Raw genomic sequence first — 13,387 nt, forward strand, 5'->3', positions numbered from 1 at the left:
TGGCATCCCGCACAGACCGTGTCTATTCTCACGTCTAGTTGAGGAAGCCCCTTAAGCATCGACTTTTTCACCATCATCTTAGCTTGGAATAGCTAACGTGACCTAACCGTATGCCATAGATCTGATGTCTCATTTTTCCTTGTCCTGTCTACATATGCAGACTCTGCTGACATCACGTAAATTGATTCCAAACGTCGTCCCTCCATTGTTGGTGTTTCTGAGATTTTGACGTCACGATAAACCTTCACGTCTTGGGGACCAATAAGACTAATGGCCTGATGATGTTAGTTGAGCCACATATAGCAAATTTTTCTTCATTCCTGGGACATGGTAAACATCTTGGAGTTGCACTTGGTTAGTATTATATCGAGGCGTAACTATTGTCTTACCGATGTGAGTTATCGGTTGCCTTGAGTTGTCAGTTGTCACCACCACACGACCTCCATTGTACTCAGACAGGCTTTACAACTTCTGTTTGTCACCCTCATATGATTTGAGCAGCCAGAATCTACGATCCAATCATTTTTGTAGTCAATCCGTTCTGGTGTTGTTACCGTGAGAGCTAATTCTTCTTCTCCATAGCAAATAACGCTTCAGCATCCCACCATCTTCACTATTCTCCTTCGAACAAGAAGTAGCAGTATTACTTTCAACAGGCTTTTTCTGGTCCAACAGTCTTTTTCCATGTGACCAATCTTCCCGCAGTTATAACACTTGCCATCGAACTTTCTACGATTACCGCGATTCTTGGATGCTCCCCTTGAATGAGGGCCTCCCTTTCCTTGGTAATTTTTCACCTTGTCACCATCCTTTTTAGATCCACTGCCAGTATACCGCTGAAAGTGCCTCTACTTTTGCTGGTGTAGCGCTTCCTCTTCACCCTTCAGCGAGACTCCTCCCATTTGCTTGGCCATGGCTTCTTGACCTGCAAGCAAATTTTCGAACTCAACAAGCGATGGATGTTGTCGACCATCCCTGTACAGCGACAACACCCTCGATATTCGGGTCTCAACCATGGACAATTATTCTTTTTATCTTGGCTTCCCCAATAGCAGCTGTAGGATCTAATTCTGAAATTTCGGCGACATATCGACTTCACCTTGTGAAATATTGGGCAACCGCCATGTCGCGTTGCGCCATTGATAGAAGTTCATTCTCGAGAAGTTGCAATTTTGTATCATTGCTCTTTGAAAAGAGTGTAACAAAGTTTCCCATGCTTCCTTTGGTGTTTTAGCATCCCGAATGTGCTCCAACATTTCTTCTTCAATTGTGGTCTTTAAAGCAAACATTGCTTTGCCTGCTTTAATTTTCCACTTTCACAAGATTCCATTGGCATCTTCTATCGCCGGTTGTGTAACTTCACCACCACCGACAACCTCCCAAAGGTCTTGACTTGTAAGTATGACTCCATACATGTTGCCCACTGTTGTAGTTTTTGTTGTTGAGCTTCTTGATTCCTCCAACTACTTGAAGATCACCCATCTAACGGCAAGGCTTTGATACACCGAACAGCTTGAGTAACAACGTGCAGAGTACTAAATTACTCTAAAACAAAGAAGCTCCACAAGGTTTGTAATAACCCCGACAATAACTCAAGAAATATTTTTCTGATGTGGAAGATTAGTTAAAACTGCAGTCACAGAGCATACTCAAAATTTCAAAAGACCTTAAAAACGTGGCTCGGATACCAATTGTTGAATCAAATAGAGTAAATCTCTAATTGATCGAGAAGAAGATAAACTCTCTTTAGAATAATCTCACAAAATTGCAAAAGGGAAACTCTTAGAAAGCTTTCAAATGCTATAATTAAGCTTTGATCGTTGATGATAAAACTCAAATACAAGTAGGGTATTTATAGGTTACAAGAAACAATCTAACTTATTAAAATAAACACTAAATAATATAAACCATTGAAATTAAACATGAGAAAATACTTAATTTTCACCTAACTAAATTGATGTAAGCAATGACATCAAAACTAAATTGATGTAAGCAATGACATCAAATTAATTTAGGTGTGAACTTATTTAGGCTAATATTGAATTTCATCATACTCGGTCGACTTAGCTGAAAGTGTTTTTTTGCTATATTTTCATGTATTTTGGGGAGAGGGGGATATAAAGACATTGATATGCAGTTCATGTTATCTGAGGCCAGACAAGTACCTGTTGTGAATGGATCAGGTCCATTAGAGAAACCAAGCTTCCCAGCATTTGAAATCTCGATTGAGGAAATCGTTATCGACTTTGTTGTCGTGGTTGCTCGGTTCACTACGTCGCCTACGACCATAACCAAATACTGCCACAAGCACTGCAACTCCGAACAAAACTTCAACGTTCTACACCTTCCCATAATCTTTCAGCAGTTTTACAAGTTTTCAACGTAGAATGCGGGTCATTAAATAGAGAATAATGACAAACATGTTGTGATTTAGGGGAGGGATGGGAAAGCAGCATAAAAAAACATGGTGGTTTAAGAAGCCAAAAATGGAAACAATCTCTCGTGCAAATAAAAACGGCTTTCTTTATTGGATCCATGCCGGAGAGACCAACAGAATCCAGGTTCAAAATAATGTGCTTTAACAAAGCTACTCGGCATTCAAAAAGCACGACATGTAGGGTTTGTTCAGTTGCTTTGGATATGCTTTTCAATGTAAAGCTACTCGCATCGAAATCCACATTGAAAGAACCGCATCAGAATGCATTGAATCACTGATCTCAATGTTGTTTTAAATTTATGAAGTGTAGAATAATGGAAGAGAATACTTCTTGTATCTTATTCACCATTATGTGTGTATATATACAAGTTTAAAGGTCATATAATATACAAAATAACATCCTACGTTAACTACGTAATATTATACATTAAATACATATATATCAACCTAATATTTAGAACGGGAGGAAGTTGCATGGATTGTTTCTAAAATGTTTTATAAATACCAAGTTGGGAGTTGGAGCTTCCTTAGCATTTCTTACGCATAGGAAATTAACCAATCCAAATAAGACAAACAAGAATAAACAAAGACCTGACTGCAATTTTATAAATGAAATTATGTTTGTTCTCTACTTTATGGGGTTTGAAATTTGGTAGAAATTCAGTTGAAGTGATGGATATGCAGCCCGTCAATTAGTAAGGGTAATTTGTGAGATATCACATTCTCATAAAATTTAGGGTCCATACTTTAAAAAATTTCTAATTCAAAAAAATATTTTTCTATTGTATGCACATGTGAAGAAAATTAATTTTATATATTTAATTTTTTTTATTTTGTAAGAAACAATCGTAATATGAAATTTCGATAATTTACAATTTTGTCTTATTAAAATATTTTAAGAGCCTTATTTTAAAAAAATAGCATAAGATTTCCACATCTTTTGAAACGAACATGTGGATATGAATATTTATTTGATATTGATATGTTCATTTTTTTCTGAATTATTTCACATATTTAAAAAATCAGACCTCTATGCTTCACTCAGAATATATGTTAAATACTAATACTTACATAAATAGCGCAGCTTTGGGAGAAAATTTGATTGCCTGTCTAATTTCTCTATATATCAGAAAAAATATTAACCAACTTAACCATTTATAATTTCATTTTCTTAAAATACTCTGCTGGATAGGGAAGGACCGAAGGGAGTTGGTGGAGGCAATTATCCTGAAAATTTTAAATTATCATATATTTTAGATATTTTTTTATATTGATAATGTTTTTTTGTCTCTACAATTTTTAAATACGCCCCTAACATAAAATTATGGGTTCGACTGCTTTGACCCTATATGATGCATGTCTATATTGGGTATGGGATACTATGCTCAAGGAAAAACCTGGATTGTTTAGGTAGAAACTCTCTTGTAGTATGAGGAACTTAGGTGGAAACTGAGTTGTAGTCATGAGGAAATTTCGGTACCTATATGCTTGTGCTGTCTCCCTATATATTTGTATGTTGGTTCAGTTTTGCAGGTCACCATAAAATACTAGAAAAATTAGAAGAGGATGAGTGATATGTCATCGAACCTTGGCTCAACAATGGCGACTTTTGCTATTGTTTATTCCACAGCAACTATGGTGTTCTTTTATACCATGGCTCGTGAACGCTTCCCTCCATACCTACTTGATGGTATTGAGAAATATGGTAGAAAACTGGTGAATCTTGCCTTCCCTTATTCTCAAATTACCTTCCCTGAATTCACCGATGCATATATGCGGCGTAGCGAGGCATTCACTGCGATTCAGAACTATCTCAGTGAGAAATCCTGCCTCTGCTAACAGACTTAAGGCTGATGCCCTCAAAGATAGTCGGTCTTTGGTGCTTACCATGGATTATAATGAAGAAATCTCTGATGTGTCCGATGGAGGGATCAAAGTTTGGTGGACTTCAAACAGGAATGCTCCGAGATCGATGCAGTTCTCGGTGTATCCGGCTGTCGATGAGAAGTATTACAAGCTGAAATTCCACAACTGCCAAGAAACACATTATTGTTCTTATATTCCTAAGGGTTGGAGGATGGGAAAGCGATTGGGCAAGGTAAACGGCTGCGAAAGCTTTACTCGAACAATCCAAGCAAGTTTTGGATTGGATTCAGTCCAAAGTGGAGCCATGTTCCTTTGAACTCCTGCATCTTTTAAAACTTTGGCGATGGATGCAAAGAGGAAAGAGGAAATCGTCAATGATCTCAACACGTTCAAAGAGGGGAGAGATGATTATGAAAGGATTGGAAAGCCTTGGAAACGAGGTTATCTGCTTTATGGTCCGCCTGGCACCGGCAATCAACCATGATTGCTGCTATGGCTAATCATTTGAAGTACGATATTTATGATCTCGAACTTACTGCAATCAAAGATAACACAGAGTTGAGGGGCTTTGATCGACACGACAAGCAAATCGATCCTAGTAATCGAGGACATCGACTGTTCTCTTGATATTACGGGTGAAAGAGAGAGCAAAAAGAGGAAGATAAAGGAAGACGAAGACTGGATCCAATCAGTAAGGAGCTGAAAAAAGAAACGGAAGAGACAACAGAGAGTAAGGTTACTTTATCAGGTGTTTTGAATTCCATCGATGGACTTTGGTCATCATGTGGGGGTGAAAGAATCATTGTTTTCACCACAAATTACCCTGAAAAGCTTGATCAAGCTCTAATCAGGAGAGGAAGAATGGACAAACACATAGAAATGTCGTATTGTGCTTTGAAGCATTCAAGGTGTTAGCAAACAATTACTTGAAAATCGATTCTCATTTACTCTTCGAAGAAATCGGTGAACTGTTGGGTAAAACTGACATGACACCTGCAGAGTTGCAGAAAATTTAACCCCAAAATTCAAAGACGAGAATGTGGAAACGCGTTTGAACCGACTAATTGAAGCTCTGAAGGCTACAAAGGAGGAAGAGGGAGCTTCAAGGCCAAATGAAAAGAGAAAGAGAGGAAGCAACAATCCGATAACAACCGGAAGAAAAGAAACATACATCATAATAAGCTAATGCAGTAACTGGAGTTGTGTTTGCGGACATTGATGGGAGACAAGAAGTGTCATTCCATCAATGTCATGTTGAATACATGAAGTAGATTCCATTGCACGAAGATGGGTTCCGGTTGTTTAGTTTCTGTCATTAGTATTTCGTAGCTATTACCAAGTTGTACTAGAAGGAGTTTAGCTTAGGTACATCTTTAGGAGGTAATTTTGGTTTTAGTTGGAAAGGGTGGTTCCTTCTTATGTGCATATGAATTGAAGCAGCCATATTTCTAATAGATAAGAAGCTATTGCCCATTCATGGATGTAAAATTATGTCTAAGAACGAATTATGTAATGTATACATTATTTAAGGTGCATAAAGACGTCATAGATTGTGACAATTGTATTATAATACAATTTGGGACGTAGGATTAAGATGGGCGACTAAATTTTATAATATAAAAGTTGGGACCTTCATGCATAAATAACGACTCCGGAGAAGACCAAAAACTTAATAAACAAATTCTTGATCTCATAAGATGAGATTAGACAGCAGCGGTAATTGGATGATTGGCTTCCACAAATATCTTGCAAGTACAACTCTGGGGCGTGCTTATTGGCTTACAAGTTGCCTTCCAAATTATGCAAATCCAAACTCATTGCTCCTTCACTTGAAGATTCATATGCCGAGTCGACTCCTTACTCACTTGTTCAAGCTATCAACCACCTTCGCCAACTAAATTATTTGGGTTCCTAGGGAGAGTAACAAGCTCATTGATCGTATTGCTAAAATGTTAGTGCTGCACTCTCTCGAGATCAGTTTCCTAGACTCGCCTCCTCTGCTACTAAATGACATTTATCGCAGTGATTTGTTAGCTGCTGCTTAATCCTCATGGCTTTGCCTTTTAATTCCAAAAAAAAAAAAACTTCTTTCCCCGCTTTTATGGCATTGAAATTCGTTAGAAACTCAGCAAAAGTCTATATATATTGGATAAGGTAATATTTGTTCAAAAGGTCATTTGATAATGAACGTTTAAACATCTTTGCAAATGTTGTGTTCGAATTCATGACTTTAAGAAAATAATCATCTTTTTAAATCAACGAAATCACTTAGTTCGTGCTAAAATAATATTCTTAGATGTAATTTAATATTATAAGTATTAAAATAAAATATCTATTTGATTATTAAATATAGGATCGACTCTATATTGATCGCTAAATAAAAAAATGTCAATTAGATCATTATGTTTCATTTTAATGTCAATCAAATTCTTGATCATTAAATGTTTCACTCACCATCTGTAACATTAATGTGAGTTTTAAAATATTTAAGTGTAAACTATCAAATTGATTGTTTTCTTTTCAAATTTTTACATTTTTGCTCATTAAACTCACAACATATATTTTGCGTAATTGATTATTAAATTTTGAGTATTTATGTTATTGATTGTTATATTTTAGTCATTGAGTCATTACATCATGTTAGTTTGATGATGTAACATATTAGTAGAAGGGGTTCATTTTTAATTTGACTCTTAAATTTTAGATAAAATATCAATTTGATTCCTAAACTTTAGATAAATATCAATTTGACCCATAAACTTTAGTTAAAATATCAATTTGACCCATAAACTTTAGTTAAAATATCAATTTAACCCTTAATTCTAATCAAAGTTTCTCACCGTTGAGTGTCAAACACTATCGTAATTGGTCATCGGTACCATTGGAAACGATTGTTGGACCATAAAATTTCTAATGCACCCCTTTTTGACCTCCCAAATCTAATCAAACTTTAAAATTTCAATTTTAGCAATGGATTGTAGTTTCAGGTTCATTAGGACACCAATTCGTTGAATCATTAACAATATTAAGAAGTGATCATTTCTTCTTTATGAATTTTAGTTTGTGTATCAATTTGGTCACTAAACTTAAAATACATTAATTTTAGGCTGTAAATTTTAGTTTATGTATCGATTTGGTTCCCTTAGAAAATGGTCAAATCTTTCAATGTCATTGTTGGTCAATCGCCATATGTCATTGGTTATGATTCACAATAAGTTCAGACCAAAACATTTACATTTTACTCTTCTTTTTTCTCCTCGAATTGATTTTCATGAAACACACTCAAATATATTTAAAAGGTTTGATATTCTAATGCTTTAATCTCCTTTGATGGTCGTCAGGTTAATTTTGAGGTATGATATTTGTTTTTCTTGAAAGAATGTTTCCCACTTATCGAATTTTTAACAAACACCCAAAAGCACTCAAAATCAGAGAATGTCTTCAAACCCCCCAAAATGTAGAATTTTTGTTTAATTATGTGAGTTTTAAAGAGTTTTGAAGAAAATCCAAACCAATGAAATGATAGAGAATGTCGAGACGAGTTCATCAATATCTAGGATGGCTATAAAGGATGCTGGAGATTAACAATTTCCTGCGGTGATAAAAATGCGTGAAAAGCTCTAATTTTGATGAAGAAGATGATGAGGTGGAATAAAAATATATATTTTTTGTTTTCTTTACCAACACCAAACTCCCACATCATTAGATTATTGGTCGTTGATTGGCTTCTGTTATGGTGGATTTTCATGGAGTTATTGTTCGTCGGGTGGAGGTTCTGCAGCAATAAAGGGTGGCGATTGGTGTGGGTTTAGGGGTTAAAATTATAATTTTTAAAGTTTTGGTTTTTTTAAGTTTTTCGAAATCTTTGAGTTTTAAAAAATATAATTTTAATTTTTTTATTTTAAATAAAAATTTTAAAATTATCAGAACATGACATGTGTCACTTTAACTGGGCTTTTTAATGATTTTTACGAACGAGACACCTAAAGTGATAATGTTTGTAACGTTAGACACTTGAATTGAATGAAAAAATTAAGCACCACTTAGTTAAAAACGGTATAGTTTGGACACTTATTTTTACATTAAGCCTAAATCTAATGACAAAAAGCTTGAGTCGATCGATATTTTGCATAAACAAAGAAGTCATAATGAAATAAAATGTCCTTAACATTTGACTAAATAGTCATTTTGACATTTTTTTTCTTTTGGAGTATTTTGGTCCAAAAGTTTTATTTTAGGGCAAAAAAGACCATCAACTGATGAAAATCGTTAGTTAACAAATGAAACATTAAAAATCAAAATATTTAAAAAAACCAAATATTAAAATCATTATTTAATTAAATATTAATATATTAATGTACATTTTTAATATTATGACAAAGAATGGTGAAACTTACCAAGAAAGTTCCAACATATGAAAGAAACAAAACCCAAAGGCTTTGTCGTAGTCATTCACATATTGTGAGATCAATTACATTATATCCTTTAGACCCATCCTTAGCTAAGCCTCTTACAGTCTGTTGGAAGCGTAGGTGGGCAATCGAGTAATTTTTATAACTCGAACTATTATTAATACAAGGTAAAATACGTTACAACGACGTTACCCCAATATTACAATACTATAACACTAGTTGCGGCTAGTTTACAAAAACAACCTCTTTATTCTAAGCTTTGCTAACCTTTACCCTATCTCTAATAGCTTTGCTAAGCTATTTTTCATTCTTGCTTTTCTAAGCTTTTCTCATATTCCTTCTCTTGTATTTTGCATACATTTATATTAATGCTAAAGACATATATTTATAAGGGTAATTAACCTCCTTAATGAAAGATCTAGGCATTTCCAAATTCTTCTTGTATTGTCATATGGAGTTCCTTGTCTTAATAAAATTCCCTTCCATCATCAATTGTTACATGTTTATTTTTCATGCTTAGTTCTTAAGTAATTCAAGATAATGTTTCATTAATCAAGAATCTTCTAGCTTTTGCCACCTTTTGCCAAGTGTGTTGCCAACTTTGACAATTTCAAACTTCATGCAACTATATCATCCTGTTGCCTCTTTAATTTCTTTTCTTTTGCCAACATTGATTTCCATAATGTTCAAGAATTATCCATTCCTTGCCAGCATAAGTAGTAAAATTAGATTTGAATTCTAACACTCCCCTCAAATCTGATTTTCATTCCGAGCTTTTCTCCTCTTTTCATCTCCAATCGATTCTTCATTTGTTACAAGATCACTCTTTGCAAAGAGACTGAATAATGAAACATTATTTAATTCATAATCGTTGTACCTTTCTGGTATTCTTTTATCTCTTGTGGATCTTCTAACTTCTGTGGGAGGTGCTTCAGAATCTTCTATTATGTTTCATTTTCTGCTCATGGGTTTGAAGTGAACCCACAAGCTCATTCGATCGATATTTGAGATAAATCTTTCGATTCTTCGATTGCCACGACCATGTATCGATTTTTCTTGTCAATGACCGCAAATTTTTACCATCACTCTAACCTCGTCGAGTAATTCACCATTTCTTTTCATTTCATTCACTATCTCTTTTACACGGCTAATATAATCATCGATTTTTTCTGTATTTTTCATTTTTAACATCTCAAACTCAGCTCTAAGAGTTTGTAAGCATACATTCTTTTCTTTTTCGGCATCTTGTAGAGATTTTTGCAAAATCTCCCATGTTTGTTTTGCGGTCTTCGCATCAGAATTTTTTTCAAAGGTAGATTCGTATACTCCTTGAAAAATAAAGAACAACACTCTTTTATCTTTTTTCCGGGATTCCTTCAATACCTTCTTTTCTTTATTGGCCAGGGTTGCTTCTGCTGCTGCATTCTCAGGCTCGGTGTAACCATCCTCGATGATATCCCAACAATCTTGGGAGCCTAGTAACACTTTCATTTGAATACTCCAATTGCCATAATTCGTCTTTGTCAATCTCGAGATTTGAGGTTGAATCATGTTGGCCATCTTCTCTACCACGTTAAACTCGAACCAAGCTCTAGATACTATTTGTTGGAAGCGTAGGTGGGCACTCGAGTAATTTTTATAACTCGAACTATTATTAATACGAGGTAAAATACGTTACAACGATGTTACCCTAATATTATAATACTATAACACTAGCTGCGGCTAGTTTACAAACACAACCTCGTTATTCTAAGCTTTGCTAAGCTTTACCCTATCTCTGATAGCTTTGCTAAGCTATTTTTCATTCTTGCTTTTCTAAGCTTTCTCATATTCCTTCTCTTGTATTTTGCATACATTTATATTAATGTTAAAGATATATATTTATAAGGGTAATTAACCTCCTTAATGAAAGATCTAGGCATTTCCAAATTCTTCTTGTATTGTCACATGGAGTTCCTTGTCTTAATGAAATTCTCTTCCATCATCAATTGTCACATGTTTATTTTCCATGCTTAGTTCTTAAGTAATTCAAGATCATTCTTCATTAATCAAGAATCTTCTAGGTTTTGTGTAACACCCCAACCCGTACCCGACCCGAATACGAGTATGAGATGCCACATTGACTTTTTAAAACAATGTTCTTACCAAATAACATAATATTTGAACTTATATTAAGAAAATACGATAATATATTATTGAATTATGTCTGTTATAAAATTTTGAGGCAAAAATGTATTTATGAACAATATTATACGGTATGAACAATACCGTGAACAATACCATGAACAGTGAAAATTTTCGAATATAAATTATGTATCGATGCACCGCTATTGCTACAGTAACTTCGACAAAATACATATAAATTCATAAAAATCTAAGTTTTCATTCGTATAAAATTACCATTTACATACATACATTTAAAACATTACAAAACTCAATCATATGATTTTACAAAACCGATTAAAACATATCGGATTCAAATCTTTGTTACATGCTAACCACTATAAGTATTACAAAATACATACTATTAACTTCTTTTCTGATATGATATTTGGAAATGAGAAACTGACTTGTCTTGCATAACCTTTATCAATCTTCCTCTTCTCGAAACCTACGTGTGAAACAATCACACGCTAAGTCTACGACTTAGTGAGGCATATAAAACATATAATAAACCATAGAACATTTCATATAACAAAAATGCATGCATGCATATATATATATATATATATATATACAGTCATTATCATCATTTATGTTCCTATCATATTCATACACTGATATCATTCATGTTACTTATCTCTTGTTCATATAATCTCGTATGTTCTTATCATATATTTTATATCTCATTCTTATAACAGAGGCAATAACTCATAACACACATATATCATTTCATATAGTTCATATCACACATCATATATATATTACATACATTATATTCAGGATTATCTCTTTATTAGCCCATGTACATTATTGAGAACTTAAGGTATTCGAGTACATTGAGATTGTGCACTATTGTTGTCACCACAGCTCGTATAAGTCTCACTGAGTGGCATATGAAATTTGTCCCGAAGGACCTATGTAACTGTCCATATGTTCCGAAAAACATAGGTAAACTATAACTGTCCATAAACGCGACCGTAAATTCATCACTGGAACTTATCTCAAGCATGTGATGAAACAGGGGAAGGTTATCGCCGCCAATAACCGTCAACGGAAGCTTTACTCAAACGGCTCAGGCCAAGGTTTTCATGGTCCACGAAGTAGCACTACATGGACACATGTGGCTTTTGAGCATCCCGCGACGTTTGATACTTTGGGGATGGATGAAAAGAAGAAGAATGAAATCAAAAAAGATCTTTTGAAGTTCAGCAACGAGAAAGATTATTATGCAAAGATCGGAAAAGCTTGGAAACGTGGTTATCTTCTTTATGGTCCACCGGGAACAGGCAAATCCACCATGGTTGTTGCCATGGCTAATTTTTTGAACTACGATGTGTATGATCTCGAGCTTACGACTGTGAAGAGCAACATGGAATTAAGAAGGCTTTTTATCGAGACATCGAACAAGTCGATCATAGTGATAAAAGACATCGATTGTTCCTTTTATCTTATAGGCCAAAGGGAAGGGAAGAAGAAGAAGAAAGACGATAAGAGTGAAGAAGGGGCTAATCCGATTAGTACGATATCGAAAAACAAGGAGAAAAAAGAGAGCAAAGTAACGCTATCGGGGCTGTTGAACTTCATCGATGGGATTTGGTCTGCTTGCGGGGGCGAAAGAATCATCGTTTACACCGCCAACCATGTTGAGAAGCTTGATCCAGCTTTAATCCGGAGAGGAAGAATGGATAAACACATCGAGATGTCGTATTGTCGGTTTGAAGCGTTCAAGGTGTTGGCGAAGAACTACTTGGACATTGATTCTCATCCGCTTTTCGGAGAAATTGAGAGATTGTTGGAAGAAACGGATATGACGCCAGCCGATGTTGCTGAAAACTTGATGTTGAAATCGGATGATGATGAAGAAGATGAAGCTTGTTTGAAGTGTTTGATTGAAGCACCTAAGGCTGGAAAAGAGGAAGCAAGAAAGAAGGCAGAAGAAGAGGCTCGTTTGAAGGCAGATGAAGAAGAGAATTAAAGGAAAAAGCAGAAAATGAACAATCTGTTGAAGAGGTTGCCACAGAAGATGCAAAATCAGCCAAAGAAGTGAAAGAAAATGGAGTCATCCATTAATTTCGTGACACCTCAATCCCACATCGATCTGATATGCTGTTATGTGAGACAATTATTGTGTTTTCAGATCAAAATAACATTGCTTTGAGTCTTTGACTTGTATTAATAAAATATTATCTTTCAAATATAAAAAGGGTAAACTACATTAATCGTTATTGATATTTGAGTAATTTTTTTTCATATGATATTTTAGAAGTAATGATTTGATAACTAACGTTATTAATTAATAACAAATCGCTCACTCTCAGTTAGCAATCATTATTGAAAGTAACGAAATATTAGTGTGACATGTTAAATTGGTTGATGTGATATAATTTTATTTATTTCCTTAGATTATATAAACTAAAGTAATTATATCAAATTATTTGACTTTCTATAGATTTATATGAACTAAAGTAACTACATCAATTTATTACACTTATCATAACTCCAACACTAT

The 13,387-nt window shown here is 34.5% G+C and overlaps 2 pseudogenes; both read left to right on the plus strand.

Moving 5' to 3' along the window:
- Positions 1-3,981: 3,981 nt before the first annotated feature.
- Positions 3,982-5,737, plus strand: LOC120123024 (annotated as a pseudogene).
- A 6,096-nt stretch (positions 5,738-11,833) lies between these two features.
- Positions 11,834-12,975, plus strand: LOC120123055 (annotated as a pseudogene).
- Positions 12,976-13,387: the final 412 nt, after the last annotated feature.

The sequence above is a fragment of the Hibiscus syriacus genome, unplaced genomic scaffold (assembly GCF_006381635.1).
Source record: "Hibiscus syriacus cultivar Baekdansim isolate YM2019G1 unplaced genomic scaffold, ASM638163v2 tig00110388_pilon, whole genome shotgun sequence".
Taxonomy (NCBI): Eukaryota; Viridiplantae; Streptophyta; class Magnoliopsida; order Malvales; family Malvaceae; genus Hibiscus; species Hibiscus syriacus.